General features: G+C 40.6%; 1 protein-coding gene across 21 annotated transcripts in view; it reads left to right on the forward strand.

Moving 5' to 3' along the window:
• Positions 1-17,457, forward strand: part of PHACTR1 (phosphatase and actin regulator 1) — a 570,508-nt gene that overhangs the window by 320,517 nt on the left and 232,534 nt on the right. The window lies entirely within an intron of this gene.

Consider the following 17,457-nt stretch of genomic DNA (forward strand, 5'->3'; position numbering starts at 1 on the left):
TGTCAAGGCAGAATTTATTATATTTAAAATATAATTTTATGATGAATTATAATACTAATATTTGCTGGGCACTTAACTATGGCCAGGAACTGTGTTCAGTATTTAAGTACATGATCTTTTGGAATACAAGAACCCTATGAAGAAACTATTATTATTCTCATTGTAAAGTGATGAAATTTGCCTTAGGTCATGGGACTCATGACTCTCCATGCTGAAGCCATGCTTTTACATGCTGCATTGCACATAGTTCAGTGATAGCCTCGGGGAGGAAAGGTCACATTCAAGGTCATCGGTCATTCCTTTATGCCCTGCACATTCAACCACAACTTCCACTAAATACCATCTGTAAATTTGTTAGGCTTAAATACAAACGTAATATTTATATTACAGTGATGATATATAATGTTCATATAGCTAATATTTATTAGTACTTACCACATGCTAAATCCATTACTAAATGTTTACATATATTCATTCCTCATAGCAATTTAAGAGATAGGTTCTCTTATTTTCTCTATTATACAAAGGTGGTTACTGAGGCATAGCATATGGCTAGTAGCTGACAGTGACGGGATTAAATCCACTCCCTCATTCCAACAAATAAAAAAGAAAAAAGAAGACTGAAGAAAAGAAAATTATAGAGAAGCTTAAAATTGTCTATAACTTTATCACCCAAATAGAACCACTATCAGCTGAGTTTCTTCTTCCAAATCCTATCCCTATGCATAAATGGATATGAAGATAGGCAAGTAAGCCATTCTTGTAGAAAAATAGAATTATACATAATATTTGGCAAAACTAAGCAACAAACTATGGCAATTTTTCATGTCAATAATGAGAGCTGTTTATAATTTTTAATGGCCATGTATTAAATGGTTGTTTCTTAATTTAATCGATCTGTCATGGTTGAACATTGGGGTCATTATCTTTTTACAATATTCAATACAAATAGAGCTTAATTTGTGATGTCACTCTTCAATAATATGTCAAACCTGACCAAAATTATCAAATCCTCTTGTGGTTTATGGGACAAACTCATGTGAAAAGCCAATGGTCACCTTGCAACAACAGCCTCAGTTCAAACTCGAGATAAACTTACAACCAGGAGAAATTTCTAAGGACTCATGGTAGCCTCTAATCTTATCCTGTCATGTGAGAAAATTCTCCACATGTCATTTCTTACCTGTGGTTTGGAGGTGGATGCTGTCTCTTATTCCATAGCCCCACCTCCAGCCATGGCTCTGCTTGGAAGTAAATAAAGGAGAAATCTTAACTGCAGTGGTTTGTCCTAACCATGAATATTCCAGGAGATGGGAAATATTATACATACTGAAACTAGAGCCTATCCTTTCTCTGGGAAACATTCATTCATTTATCCATTCAAAAAATAATCATTGATTACTTCCTATGTGGCATAAATGATCCTTGTCCCCCACAGCAAGCATGGAGGGTAGGGTCATGTCAATTAGGATGATTTTGGCTGCAGTCACAGAAGTTCTCCTGCATCTTGGCCCAAAAAGTAAGGTCACTTATTATCTTATATAGTAAATGTGTCAGTGAGGCAGGTTCTAGGCCTGATTACCCCATGATTCTCTGCTCTGCTCACCTTTGCTTCAGGACTGTATCCTCAGGCCCATTGCAAGGTGGCTACAATAGTTCGGGCCTCACATCCTGACACCGTAGTGATCAGAGGCAGAAGTAGGACTTAGAGATACAGAATAGGTGTCTCTCTCTAAGTGTGAGGAAGCCATTCTTAGAAGTTTCACTACCTACAGGTACCCCCACCACCCCTCATTAACCCACCCATTAACCAATTCCTAACCAGAGATCCACCCACTAGAGCTTGGGTGGGATCAACTTCTAGGAAGCTCATGGTCTGGTGAAGAAGCTAAATGTTGGAGCACAGTCTGGGTTATATTAAAAAGGGAGATGGACAGATAAGGGTGCAGCATTTTTTTTTTTTTTTTTTTTTTACAGAGGAAACTAGCATGCAGCAGTGACTGGTAAAAATTAATTAGCCAGGCAGACCGAATGGCCTTGAGGCAGAAATGATGGGTTTCTTGTATTTGAAGACTAGAATGAGGAGCAGAACTGGAGCCAGTGAATGATTGGAGATGGGAGAGATCATGTCCTTCTGCGCTGATGTGAAGCCTCCAGGGCCTTAAGAGCAAGGAGGACCCACTGGGGGATTCATAGAGGAACCATGGCATGCTTTGATTCATCTTTAGAAGCTACATTCCTGGCTGCCGTGTGGAAGACTTGAGGGCAAGTAACGGAAGTCAGAACACAGAAACTGATGATATGGATAACTGATCTACATGAGGAGAGAAGTGGGGAGAGTTGGCAAATAGTTAAGAATTACCTTTGACCAGTTTTGGTGATGAGTTAGAGCTGGTGGCCATAGGGAAAAAGGTGGTATCAAGGACAACTTGTGGGTTTCTCTCTGAGCAATTAGATCACTGTCATTGCCATTACTGAAGAATGATCCAGTTAAGGGTAAGAATAATTCACTTTAGATAAAGTGAAGATGAGGTGCCTATGAAATGTTATTTGGAGATGCAGAGTCATGATGAGGCTAGTATTAATTCAGATATTTTTCCAAATATTATTTTGTATGAAATAATATAATTCTCACAATAACCCATGAAGCAGAGGCTGTTATTATCCCCATATTCCAGATGTGGTAACTGAGACCTAGAGAAGTTAAAAACTTGGCCAGTGTTACACAGCTAGTAAGAACTGTGTCAATGAGAAGAGCTTTCTGGGCTGGAAATAGAAATTTAAAAATATTAAGATTATCAATGGTAATTAGAGCCATAGGTACAAATGAAATGGTCTAGGGAGAACTGAACCATGGGAAATTCCTTAATTTAACTCAAGGCCTGAGAGGTACAAAATACTCTAGAGACAGGGGAAAGGGAAAGGGAGGAAGCCTTCCTGGGGATCAGCTTCTTTTGCATGCGTGTTCAAGTGTTAAAATAAAAAAAAAAAAAAGGAAGGACTTGGCTTCTTTACAAACTAAAAAGCAGTTTATAAAAGGTTCTGAAATTCTGCCAGAGAGAGAGAGTGTGTGAAATATGGACATGTATGTCAGCACTTGATGTTCTGCCACTTAGAAACTATAGAGTTTGTATAAACTCAGGCAAGTTACTTCTTTGCATTAGGATTAGGTTCAGCTGCATAAAACCAACTCAAAATAGTAATAACTAACACAAGATAGGGATGAATTTTTCTCTCATATAAAAGAAGCACAGAGGTGGTCAGTTTAAGGCTGCTATGCATGATGGCTCCACAAAGTTCTTAAAGACCAAGATACCTCCTAGCTTACAACTGCGTTATTACTATGAAGTGGCCCTTGTCCTCACAGTGCCTTCCATGTTCCAGCCATCACTTCTCTGATCTAGAAAACTGGATGAAGGGAAAAGCAAACCAAAGAAATGGCACATCTCTTATCTTTAAGCAGATTTCCCAGAAGTTACTTGGAACCCTTTTGTTCATATCTCATTGGTAAAAGCTTTATAATAGGCCCCACCTACCCTCACAGGAGGCTGGGAAACATTCTTTTAGTGGGGCAAAAAATCAAAATGTATTCCCTAAATAGAAGAATGGATTTGGCAGGTGGCCAGTTGTCTCTGCCATTGTCAATTTGCTCTTGTGTAAAATAGGATTTAAAATATTCACTTCACCTTTCTCATTGGTTTGTTGTAGGGATCAAATGATAAAATAACTGGGCAAGTCCTTGATGAATGATAAAACACTATTCAAATAGTTGCTGTGAGGATGGCCATTTACTCCTCTTGCACACAGTAAGCACTTAAATATGTTTTCATTGAGAAAACCTTAAAAAATATTTTCTATTTGTAGGGTCTAAAGCAGGAAATGTGGACTGATAACAGAGATTTTTTTTTTTTCTACAAATCTTGCATTTCAGTGGCAAAGCCTTTCTTTGGCTTCAGAATCCATTTCAGGACAGCCAAGATTGATATTTGATTAGCTCTGCCGTAAAGTTCCCATCAATATTGCCTACTCTCTGATGAACTCAGGCACTCTCCTGAGTTTTTCTGGTACATAAAGTAGAAGAATTATTTGTGGGGACTGCAGCTCATGTCATTAACCCACCTGGTCCTCACAATTCTGACTTCCTGGCAACATAACAAGGATTCCAGACCAAGGTCCCTTGTGGTGACTGTTTTTAAGGGAATGGCTCTTTAATTCAGAAATCAGTTGAAATGATCATTAGGAAACAGACTGCAAAGATAGCAGGGCACTCTGGAAACTGTAGCTACTTACTGTGCTTAGAGATTCCCAGGCATGGATAAAAGTAAATGAAGTTTCTTTTCCTATTAAAATAAATCTGGGATAGTCAGGAATTATCTGTGAATACTGATAATCTTTTTAACTTTTGAGCTTGGCCCCAGAAACAGATGATGCTTTTGCATTAAATAATGAGACCTTTAAGATTATTCCACCACACAGGGCAGTTTCTATTATCTTTCATTATATACATGCTTTATATGTTAATTCCTCTAAAAATAAAATAATGTTTGCTCTTGTACGGTACTTTGCATTTTAGGATTTTAAAGAGTAGAAATTTCCTCTTTCTTCAAAATCCCTACCCTCATAATTTGAATTGTACAATAAATGCTTAACAAATTTTTGCCACATCAATGCATCATAACCTCCTGTACTCATGGGCTTCCCAAAAGTTCCCAAAAGTACTCCCCAAAAGTTCCTGAAGGGACAGGTCTGAGAGCAGGACCGTCGACATCAGCCTGTTTCTCTATTTCTTGTGACTGTCCTTTTTTCTTTCCTTGACCTGTTGCCTTATAATTTAATGCTTAAATTTTGGAAAGGGAAAAAGGAACAAGCACAAATAGAGCTGATTTAGTTAAGATGAGTTTCATTATGTGGCCTAAAGGAAAACAGAAAAGATGCTATATACATTAAAAAACTATATTGCAAGTCATGCAGGAAAACATGTTTGACAGATGATAAGCCCAAATTGTAGCCAACAATTCAACTTGGGGAAAATTCCCACTTAGATCTGGTGTGACTTGGTTAGTTTCATTGATGAGTCTTATTGGATAGTCATTAGCTGCTCTTTGTCATACCCTCCAGCTGAGACACAGGACCCTGCCCACCAGCCACCACCTTCCTGTGAGATTCAAGTAAAATCAAGAGTGTATACAGACTGAAATGGTTATAAGCAATCAACACTCTAAATTTGGAGTCAGGAAATATTTAATGAGCACCCACAAAATGCCACTTATTATACTAGAGTTTCCATGTATTAGTATGATGGTTATATATGCAATCAGAGAGGTAGATATTGCTATTCCCATTTTTGTAGTTAAGGAAATGTAGTTTTGAGAGGCTGATTAACTTGCCTGTGGTTACAGAGCAAGTGATGATTAAGTGCACTTATAAACCTGATGTTCAAAGTCCCAATTCTAGGCTCTGAGGTCAATACATCCAGATATTTGAGGAAAAGAAATCAAAAATAAGGAAAGTAATAATTTAAAAATAAACACTAAATCAAATGTGAATTCAGAACTTCCTTTGGGGCAAAATTAACAGGTGACTTTCTCTGTTGAGACCTCTTTAAAAATTTAACATCTTTCATGCAGAAGAATAATAAAAAATCCCCAAAGGAATCAACAGGACAAAAAGAATACAACATTTACCTCTGAAAAAAGACTAATGGAAGTCAATTTCTGTGTTCTGAGACAAGGACAATTAAGAATTCCTTGTGAAAGTCTTGACAAAGATATGAGCACGGTTCCTTACTTTCTGAGCAATAATCAAAACAGGTCCAAGTTAGAGCCACTGGTGGTAATTAAAATACACACACACACACACACAGAAGAGAAGAAGAAAAGAATGTTTTAGCAAGGATCAACACCCTTGCAAAAGTATTCACTTCAGAAGTACTATTTAGATTTCACTTCGTCACTACACAAATGACAAATGGCACTGAAAAACTCATCTGGGAGGTAATGGGAGCTACATAAGGAAACAGGGTAATGTCATCAGGGAGAGAAAATGAGAAATCTGAGCTTAAAAGGAAGTAGACTCAAGAAATGATTCTCAAATGGAATGTAAAGTTTCATCAGGTTCTTTATCATCCTACACTTAATAGGTAACAGAGTGGCTGTTATCATGAGATTTTGGAATGAGTTCAAGAGAAAAAAAATGTCCAGGAGTGTATTAACCTTGACAGTATTAATGGAGGGAAAGACTTTGCAAAGGTTGAATCAAAAAGCCTGCACCGCCTGGTCTTGAGCATCCTCAAACCATCCACAGGAAAAGACGTGTGAATGACAAGTCTCTAGACCCAGTCCTGGACCACGGTAACTTTGTGTGAGTTGCCACATTCTAGGCAAATCCCTTGACTCCTCTGTGTCTCAGTTCCTTTAACTATAGAATGGTACAAAAAGATACTCAACATTTGATAAATTGTGTTTCATGGAACACAAGTCTATGAGACCTTAATGGTGTCCCACAAAAAAACCACCAGCCAACCATATTTGTGATTAAATTAAATTTGGAAAATAAAGGGTTCAACAGAGTTTAAAAGGTTTACTGCAGACCTTCTGAGAGCCATTAAAAGGCTAAATTGTAATTCAATTCTTGGAGAAAATAGTACCATAGTCATATATAGAGAAACAAATGAAATGTTATGCCCTACCTACATAATGGGAGTGTTGTGAAGATCTAATGAGATAATAGATCTAAAAGCACTTAGAATAAAGCACTACATGAACATTAGGCATTTTAAAATAATTCCCAGTGATTTCAGGTTTTAGGGACTGGCAGACACCACTGAAGTATGACTGAATTTTCTATATTAAGGATCTTTCTTCTTAGCCAGCCACTTGAAGGCAATGGATATAGTTGGGAAGAAGGGAGTAGGATCCCAGGGTTCAGTAGGAGTGCTGCAGATCTCAAAGAGTGATTCTCAGAACATTGCTGTCAAAATTACCTGGGCTGCCTATTTATGCATTCATATTCCTGGTTCTGTAGGTGTGAAATGGGATTAAAATTCTTAACAGGTACTTCAGTTGATTCTTATATGCACTAAATTTTGAGATCCACTAGTCTGAAGAGACAGCACAGTTGAGAGCCTCCAAAACTTTTTAAATTCATGTAAGTCTATAAGGGATATTCTAGCGGTGAAGTGGTAATGAACTTCACCCCTAGTGGAACCCTTATTAGCCAGGTGGTCTGACTGATACCAGAGGAGACTTTTCACTTTCAGATAACTTTAGTGGAGCCCATGTTCTGTGCCCCAAAAGAGTGATTGTAGTACATGCCTATTAATCTTTATAAGTCTGTATTATCCCCATTTTACAGAGAGGAAGCTGATGGGACTTCCCTAAGGTCACACAGTGAATTTGTTAGAAGCCTTTTAGTTGCAAGTAAAAGAGAACCCCACTCAACCTAGTGTAAGTAAAAAAGAGAATTTATTGCTTTGTATAAGGTAAACATTCAGGGTTATAATGGTTTCAGGCAGGGCTGGATCCAGAAGACCAAGTGATGTAATGAGGTTTCAGTTTCATTGAGTCACCTCTGTTCTCTTTGTCTCTGTTGTGGCTCCATTCTCAGGCAGCCTCTGCCATTAAAGTGACTGAAAGGGCTGGGCATGGTGGCTCACGCCTGTAATCCCAGCACTTTGAGAGGCCGAGGTGGGAGGATCACTTGAGGTCAGGGGTTTGAGACCAGCCTGGCCAACATGGCAAAACCCTGTCTCTACTAAAAATACAAAAATTAGCTGGGTGTGGTGGCGTGCACCTGTAATCCAAGCTAGTTGGGAGGTGGAGACACAAGAACCGCTTGAACCCGGGAAGTGGAGGCTGCAGTGAGCTGAGATTGAGCCACTGCACTTCAGCCTGGGTGACAAAGTGAGATTATGTTTAAAAAAAAAAAAAAAGAAAAAGAAAAGGGTTGTGGGGGCTGAAAGATTACCCACAGCTCTATAGGACAAGGGTTGACAAGCTGTGGCCATGCAGGCCAGATGCTTGTTTTTATAAATAAAGTTTTATTGGAACACAGACATGCCCATTTGGGCATATTAGTCTACTGCTGCTTGTACAGTGCATCAGCAGAGTAGAGTACTTCAACAGAGATTATATGGTCCATAAAGCCTAAAGTACTTACTATTTGGCTTAACAGAAAGAGTTTGCTCACCCCTGCAGGGGAAACTAGGCTTTGTTGAGGTGGGATTTGAGTCTGTGAAAGGCACTATTTATTTAACTGCAAGAAGAATATCAGACCCTAGGGTCTATGAATTTAAGATGAAAAAAGGGTCTACGTTATTTAAAGATTGTTGCTTTGGTTTAACACAAGACTTGGGAGTTTATCTACATTTTAAATAAGTTCTGTTCCCAACACAGATGTATTCTATAGATTAAATGAACAACAGAATGTTTTATAAGTTTTTGTAGTCATTATATGTGTTAGTGGTTGAAAGATACATTCCTGGGAGATAAAACAAGAATTTTGTACTGAATATCTAAGGAAGAATGTTGATAATAACATCTATTAGCTCAATAACTCTAACAATATAGAACTTGTATAATTTTAAATTTAAATATTTTACATTTTATAATTTTAAATTTAAATATTTTACATTTTATAATTTTAAATGTGAATAGAAACTTTCCTCCCTACCTGTCTGGTCCATTCACAATATGCTCTCTTCGTTGCCCTGTGTTCATGGAATAGAAATATCTTCATCCTTCCAACACAGTTCTTAGGAAATATGAAGTATTTGACATAATAGGACTGTCTCTTCTCAAAGCTTATGAATCATCATTGTGACCTGGAGATTCTTTTAACATTAACCAAGGCTAAATGAAGGTGTTTTAGTTTGTGACCCCTACATTGACTAGACTTAGAGCCTATGTAATCTGCAATCCCAGTTGAAAGAGCGTGTTTATCAGTGGTTCCAACAAAATCCAGCATTGAGTCTCATTGTCTAGCCAAGCTCAATGGCTCATCCCTGAATGAATTACTGTGGGTGGAGGTTGGAGATGCAATGCTCTGAGTGGCCAGCACTGGGTCACATGCCTGCTTTTGGCGTCAGGACGGAAATGAACTTCCTGAACCACCCAGAGTGCAAGGAGAGGAGGAGTGACTGTCCAGAGGAGAATTAGGAAGCCCTTGCAACCTGGTGGGGGCCAGAAAGAACTCATCTCCACCAGTAGCTATTAGGTGGTAGATTCCGGATCTGGACCCTCATCCTCCTGGTTTCATAATATTTTTCCTCTATACACAATGGTTAGCATTTTCTAAGTGAAGCAGATCTGAGCCTGTTCCAGGCCTGACTGGCACCCGCTGAGTTCATGATTGTAGCTTGTGGCACAGGTCCTTAGTAGATAACGTCCTACCGGTTCTTCTTGTCCTAGTGATCTAGGGCGGGTATTCTCCAGGGCACCTACAGACAGGTGTACATCTATATTATGACATTTTAGGGTAAGACAGCACCTCTTTTCTCTTGCTAGAGTAGGATCAATTTATAACTGACATCTGTTTTGCAGCCTTTTTGAAAAAGCAGCTCATTTCCTCCCTCATCCCTGAAGCCCTCTTACTACTTTAGTGAGTAATACAAAGATTCAAAAAGCCAGACTCGCACACATTGAGGAGATATTCTTGCAAATAGGCATGTCTTAATTAAAAGCATGTGTTTCTCTTCTTTCGAGAATCACTTTTTCCTCTTCATTAGTGCCTTCTCAATTTCTCCAGCTCTAAAATGGGGATAATATATAGCCCTAGCTCACAAGTTTAATTTGAGGATCATATAAGGTAACACATTTTAAGTGCTTAGATCAGTGGAATAGATTTAGCGACTGAAAAATGCTAGCTGTTATGAATGCTGTTCTCCTCCTCCTCCTCATCATCATCAATTATGATCTTTACCATCATAGTAGTCATCAGCACTGATACCTAAGGAAGCACTATACCGTTTAGAATCCCCCCTCCTGTTAGGAGGAAACAGAGTCCCATAAACCACATTGGTCATGTGGCCTATTTCTGATACAGTGGCCTATGATTCCAAAACCAGTAGAGCTACCTTCTTGCTTTCTTTAAAATTGGTACATCTTAGGGCACCAGGATTTATGGATGTTCTTGTATTCTTCTTAGCTGTCAATTCATGTTTCAGGAGCAAATTAACAGAAACATGACTGGGGCCATCTTTGGACCTGTGGACCCCTGAGTTTCCCTTCCTTCCCATCTCCCCGCATTGTGTGTCAGCACAGTGTTTTCCCAGGGGACCACTAAAGGGCAGCTCTGCCTGTTCACAGTGCAGGAGGCGGCAGCACACCTTTGATGAAAGCATCCCTAGGGACTTGCCCCTGGCAGTGACTAGAGCTGCCTTTACCAGGCAGAACTCTGTAGAAGCCAGAGACAAAGGAGGAAGTTGGCCAAGTGCCTGGGCAAATCTGCTGAGAAGTTTGGGTCCAGGTAGATGCAGCTTCCCTCCCTTCTCCCACCACCTCCCAGCCCACAGGACTCTATCGTATAGGCATGCACACATGATTGCTTCATCCCGCATGAGGACTACCATTCTTGTAAGCAATAAGATTGAACTCTCTCAATGTAAACGCCGACCTCTCCCTCCAAAACACATAGTGGGGAAGACTGCCAAATGTCATGATGTGGCGTAATGGTTGCGTCTGGGGCGTGGGTGGCGTTTTGTGTGGAATGTAAATGGAATTTCCTCTGATGGTTCCCAGGTAGAAAACATAGCCACCTGTGTGTCCAAGCAGCTGAGGAGCACCAGAGCTCCCTCCTCCTCCCCATCCCCACCAGGACTTGCATTATTCAAGTCATCCAGTCTTTGGATTCAGACAGATAAACCCTTGGTTAAATGTTGCTGTCTCATTACCACGTGCTCAGCCAGTATCAGTGTCCACAGCTTGGTGCTAATACATAAATTGGATCCCTCTTTGACTGGATGCTAAGGGATGGGGAGGAGGAGGGTGGTGCACAGAGGTGCAAAAGAGCCTCAAAGGAGGAGGTAAGGGCAGTGAAGGTCAGTGATCCTCGTACTCACCAATGTTAACACGAGCACTCTCTCAGGCATCGTTTCTGTGTTTAATAGCTCTTGGACAACACGGCCTTGTTGATTTATCTCCTAGCTCCTTCGTGATGTATGTTTTTCCTTTAACCAGGCAACCTCTCTGTGCTAAAAGAGTCTCTGTTGTCCCCATCATTTTCCCTCTTTAATACCCAATCCTTGTCCCATCCACTCCCCACTTTCCTAATGAAACCAGATAGGCACTCTGGATTTTTAGAATAAACATGTTTTACTCTTTTTTAAATAAAAATCAAAAAACAAAAAAATCTTCTAGTTAATCAATTCTAGGTTGTCAGAAACTCTTCCAAGAGATCCAGCCTCTATAAGAATATGGTATGACTTATTCTAGAGTCAAAAAGGAAAAATAGTGTCCTTATATGATAATTCATATTAACCCTTCATTTGTTTATGATAAAGTAGCTCTGAAAGTGACAGTACATTTATAAAAGGGACCTTTCTGAATGTCTGGGCACCTGTGCGGCATCATTTTGCAGGACAGGAAAAGGCAGTGCAGGCCAGCCGTGGTGGCTCACACCTATAGTCCCAGCACTTTGGGAGGCCAAGGCAGGTGGATCACATGAGGCCAGGAGTTCAAGACAAGCCTGGACAACATAGTGAAACCTTGTCTCTGCTAAAAATACAAAAATTAGCCGAGCGTGGTGGTGCATTCCTGTAGTCCCGGCTACTCGGGAGGCTGAGGCATGAGAATGGCTTGAACCTGGGAGGTGGAGGTTGCAGTGAACTGAGATCGTGTCACTGGACTCCAGCCTCCAGCCTGGGTGACAGAGCAAAACCCTGTCTCAAAAAAAAAAAAAAAAAAAAAAAAAAAAAAAAAGGCAGTGCTGCTTCAGCATAGTGAGCTGACAGCCTAGCTTACCTCCACTCTGATCTTTGGTTCCCATTCCTAGGGTGGTGAAATAAGGGGGATATATAACCCCTTCTAATTACAAGCAAAAGTGAAGGTTATCAGATCCTGCAACAGAAATGTTCTGTTATTGAGTTCACTTAGGATTAAGAAACAAGAATCCAATCTATGAGAATCTTAGGTCCTCCAAAAACCCTAGCAGCACTTAGCACATGGAGAGATCTCCACTGGGGTCCCAAATGGGCTGCGCTCCTGCCTCTGGTGCTGACTCTGACTAGACATCAGATGGCACAGACACCGTGCTTCCTTCATTCCAGGTTGCTCCCTGGGACACTGTATGACTAGCACTTTCTAGGCCAGCAGGAAGCCAAGGTGGTGCCATCCTTGCACATGCCTTTTGAAAGCCAAACCACCATGAGAAATATGGTGTACCTGAGGAGTGCCCCTGGGCCAGCTCCTCCCACTTCAACAGAGACCATATGGTCCATAAAGCCTAAAGTACTTACTATTTGGCCCTAGGAGCCCACCAAGAGTCATCCCAGGCTGCCACAAGGGCTGGGGTTCAGAACACCCTCAGGCCTAGGTGCTTTGGTTCTTGTTCATTAAAATCATGCACGCATCAAATATTTTCTTTCTAGCCTTTCTAAGGAGAAAGAAAAATAATCTCCTAATCATTTCCACCCTATGGATAAAACAAAATCCAGTTTTGTCATAAATGGGAGCCCAAACTGTGTGGTCCTTTAAAGAGCGTTCTCTTGGGTGGTAGAGCAGGAAAGACCCCAGGAGTTTGCTTGCCCATGGCTCGCTCCTCACTTCACCCTTCTGAAGGAGCTCAACTGCCCAGCTTCCAACGTTTTGATTCAACATGCTCAGTCCTGGCAGTTGACATTCAAGCTGATTCATGTGTGGCTCAGCATTTTCTCCAGACAGCATAAGGTAGCCACCTTTGAGCAGGCCGAAGCGAAGCTGTCTTTACATGCTCCATTTCCAAGGAAGGCTGTTTGTGATTCCAAAACATGGCAGGCTGCACCTTGCTCTCCCACTTGCCTTCATCCCTTTCTTTCTCTGGTACCTGCAGTGGGAGAACACTTTATTCTGAACCCTTGTGTTTTGTTTTGTTTTGTTTTGTTTTTTTAACCCTTCCTTTTCTTTTCTCTCTCTCTCTCTCTTTTTTTATTTTTTTATTTTTATTTTTGTGTGTGTGTGATGGAGTTTCGCTTTTGTCACCCAGGCTGGAGTGCAATGGTGCAATCTCCGCTCACTGCAATCTCCACCTCTTGGATTCAAGCGATTCTCCTGCCTTAGCCTCAGTAGCTGGGATTACAGGCACCTGCCACCACACCCAGCTTATTTTTTGTATTTTTAGTAGAGACAGGGTTTCACCATGTCGGCCAGGCTGGTCTTGAACTCCTGATCTCAGGTGATCCACCTGCCTCGACCTCCCAAAGTGCTGTAATTATAGGCGTGAGCCACTGCACCAAGCCTTCCCTTCCTTTTCAAACTGTATTCACAAATTGGCTCATTCTTGAGCCATCCTCACACTTAAGCCTTCCAATATCATTATCTGATGGCAAAGCTAGCCCCCATCATCAAATGAATTGAAGAAAAATGTAATGGGGTGATTAAAATATAAATCAACTAAACCTAATGTGATCCAGTCTGCTCAATAATCTACTGAATTTAAGAGCTAAACATCATGAATTTCATAATAATACTTATTAAGGATTCATTTAACTACTGAGTTATAATTATACCTTTATAATACCCTCTGTTCCTTGCCACTCTTGGTTTTTCAAAGACACTTCTAATTTCATATCATTATTTTAATGGGGCAATTTCAGAATAATTTGTATCCATTTCTTAAAGATGTGATTGTGGAACAGCCTTTTGGTTCTCATGGCACTTTTTTTTAAAGACAAATAACGATACTTATTTTCATACCTCTGAAGATGTGAGGGAATGAATTGAATCAAATGCAGTTATCCAGTTATCTATTTAATAAGTCATTATTGAGTGCCAACCATGAGAAGCAAACTCAGTATCAACCCTGAATAATTCCTCTCTTGATTTTTTTAAAGGATTCTGTATATAATCTCTCTTTAACCTTTAGCAGATGTTTTATGTTGGCTGAACTCAGAGAATTCTCAAACTGAATATTTTTCCAACTTCACCTTTTGTGTCTTAGGCTCTTTTGAGAATCAAGGAATGATAGGAAATCTTCCAACCAAATGCAGATACCCATCCCCTTGAAGACCTCTGGCATCCAGAGATCCCGGGATGAGCTGCTTCTACAGGGAGCATTTCATTTTGACTACAACCTGTGTTTAGAGAAGTGCTAGAAGATCATTCTGAGCAGCTTACTCAGGTTGAGACTAATAAGTCAGGCTGTTTTAATACAAAAAATAGGTTATTTCATGGAGGAAAAAAGCTTGAATAAGTGATTATTGGCCTTGTCTGAAGGCTAATATAGGACATTAGAACTTCCTACTGTAGGCTGTGGGGAGCCACTTGTAGTTCCTACAAGGAACAGACTTCTGGTGAAAGTATCCAATACAGGTTTGAAGGCAGGAGAGTAAGTCTGGCAATGTAGGTTTGGAGACTTGTAAAATCTGGACAAAAGCAACAAAAAGACTATTCACCAAGGTAAGAAATGCGAGGGAAAGTGGTGAGTATGGAAGAGGTGACCTTGGGAGAATCAGACCTCTGGACTGTGGTGACTTTGCTTCCCTCCTGGACTTAATACCTCTTTGCTTTGGTTTCCCGCAATTATCACTACTTCTGTGGCTCTGCTGACGTTGTTGAAGAAGCACCAACTCGAGCAGCTGATGCCATTTAAAAAGCAGAATGCTCAAATTCAGTGTTACTTCTGAGGCCATTTACTTGCCTGATTTGATTTCTTTTTTATTCCTTGTCATAGCTGTGGTGTTGTTATTGTTACCACTCTCCTCAGCCATTCCACAACCGTACTTAAAACCTTCTGAATCTTTTATCTTCCTCCTTTAGCCTCCAATAATCTGTTATTTTACCACTGCTGCTAGATTATTCTCCCTGAGGCCCACGTCTGATCTATGCCATTTGTGATCAGACACCTCAGTTCAAACTTTCAATCACTCAGCATAAAATCTCCTGATCACTAATACTTTTGTGCACTTTTGATCCCACTTCTTCTCCTTCCTAAGAACCATGTTTTATACATTTCTCAGCCTTTTTTCTACATCTTCGGTCTCTCGCTTTCCCCTGGCTCTGGCAGCTCAGCCTACTGACCCCCAATCAAGTCTCTCCTTCCTACCTTGGCCAATTTCCTCTCAATAGTTCTTCATTACCTCAGGAAATAAAGTTCTAACCCCTAAAGAGCCTTTGCAAAAATACTGAATTATCTGGCTGCAAAGTTCTTGTCCCCATTGAGCTGCCATCCTATTCTGCTTCTTCCTTTATCATCAAATTCTTTAAAACATGTAAAATCATCACATTGACCTAGTCATGAAAACTAAAAATGTTAGCCATTCTCACTTCCTGGCACTTGCTCGTGTTTATCCAGAGAGTTACCAAATCTGCTGATTCTCCCACCTGGCTGAATCTCATCTTTTCTTCCTATCCTTCTGTCAGGCTCCTGCTTGAATCCTAGTCACTGTGATTGCAGTGTCCTCCTGATGGTTCTCGCTGTCAAGGATTTCTCCATATTCTGAGTCAGGTTACCTTTGCTGCTGCAATGATATTCCTAAGAAACAAATCTAGCTGCGTCCTGATCAGGCCGACTCCCCCATTCTCGAGTACCCGGCATGGAATGTGGGGGTTGGCCCTTCTCGATCAGGCCGACCACCCCATTCCACGCCAGGTACTCTTGATCTACTTTACCGGGTTCCACTCATTATTTTTTTCCCCAAAGCAAGTATCTTCTGGCATACTCTATAATTTATTTGGTTTCAGTGTTTGCTGTCTGCCTTTCACCCTACTTCCGCATGTGAACTCTATGAATTGGTATTTTTAATCTGTTTTGTTTACCTCATAGCCTAAGCATCTGGTACAGAGTGAGCATGCAATACATTTTGGTTGAATGTAATAATACCAGTTTCCCATTTTCAAATTCTCCTTGTCCCTCTGCTCAGAGGGTGAACCCCAAATGCCAATTCATTTCAAGAGCTTGCATGATCTGGTTGCAGACCCTCTAACCCCACTCTCTCTCCATTAGTGCTTCATCTCACCTAACGTCACTGAGGCTCACAGTTGACTGAGTTCCTTCAAGTCCCCAGACATTCTGTACTTTCAGCCCTCTCTGTTCCTGTTGGGTCTGTTTCTCCTTCCAGGGATCCACTTCTCCCTCTTCCCTTTGCAGGGAGAACAGTCCCTCCTCTTTCAAAACTTAAGCCCAAAGTGACCTCCCTCAAGGTCTTCTCCAATGCTGTGAAGCAGAATTAGTTGCTCTCTCCTCTTCACCTCCATTGAGTTTTACATTGTAGCTCTGTTGTGGTATGTTCTTATACACTGATCCCTCTGTCTCCTCCTTGGAACTCTGTGCTCAAGACTGGTTTTCTTATGTGTCTTCCCCAGAAATGGTCATAGTGTCTGGCAGAGATTTAAGTGGCCACTTAATTAAATGATTGAAAAAAGGAGCTCCCAGTGCGTTGAACCAGGTAGGAAAAGGTTTAAGTGCCCTCTTCATTGCAATATGTCCAAATCATGGCTGCCCTCACCCCTAAACCTGTGCCCTCCCCTGTCTTCCTTATCTCTATGAATGAAGGGTACTACTCTGCTGACCTGAATCTGGGAATTGCCAATGATCTGCCTCCAGTCCTTCAGGCCACTCAATCAGTCACTAAGTTCTTTTGACTTTGCTTCCGACGTGTCTCTCAATTCCATCTGCTTTCTTTCAGTCCTGCTGTGGTGAGCTCTTACTAGCTTATCACATCTGTCACCAATAAAACTGCCACAGCACACACTGAAAATTCCATATGTATTGAATGAATGGATCTCCTGAGTTAAAACTGTGTTCAGACCACAACAGGCAGACTATCATTTTTATGTGGTCATTGACAGGTTGAACTTGCAAGGAATGCATAGGTTGCAGAAGTCTGGATGATTTTTTTTGAGAGACTATGGTCAAGGCCAAACAAAGTGGTTTGGAATTTGCCACGGCTTCAGATACCATTTTGCTTTCTGGGAAGTTGAATCCACACCCTCAATTTTGCCAAAGAGCTTGTTTTCTCCGATTATTCCTTTCTTAAAAATTCAAGTTGGAGTATTGGACTCTGTAAATATGGAAAACAGTTAGTTTTATTTCATGTGGTAAAAAGAGGTTGGGATGATTGTGACCTTTAAGGAAGGGTCCACTAGGCATTATGAGATTAAAATCTGAATATGCTCAAGTGTTCCGTTATTGGGATTAGCGTAGATTTTCCCTAAAGATACCCCCAGCTCTCAATTTCTAAGAATTTTTTTTTTGAGCAAGACTCTAGGAAAAGAAAAACTAGTGGAATTAAGACAATTGTAAAATCTAATGGAAGTGTGAGTGATT

This window comes from Chlorocebus sabaeus, chromosome 17 (genome assembly GCF_047675955.1).
Source record: "Chlorocebus sabaeus isolate Y175 chromosome 17, mChlSab1.0.hap1, whole genome shotgun sequence".
Lineage (NCBI taxonomy): Eukaryota > Metazoa > Chordata > Mammalia > Primates > Cercopithecidae > Chlorocebus > Chlorocebus sabaeus.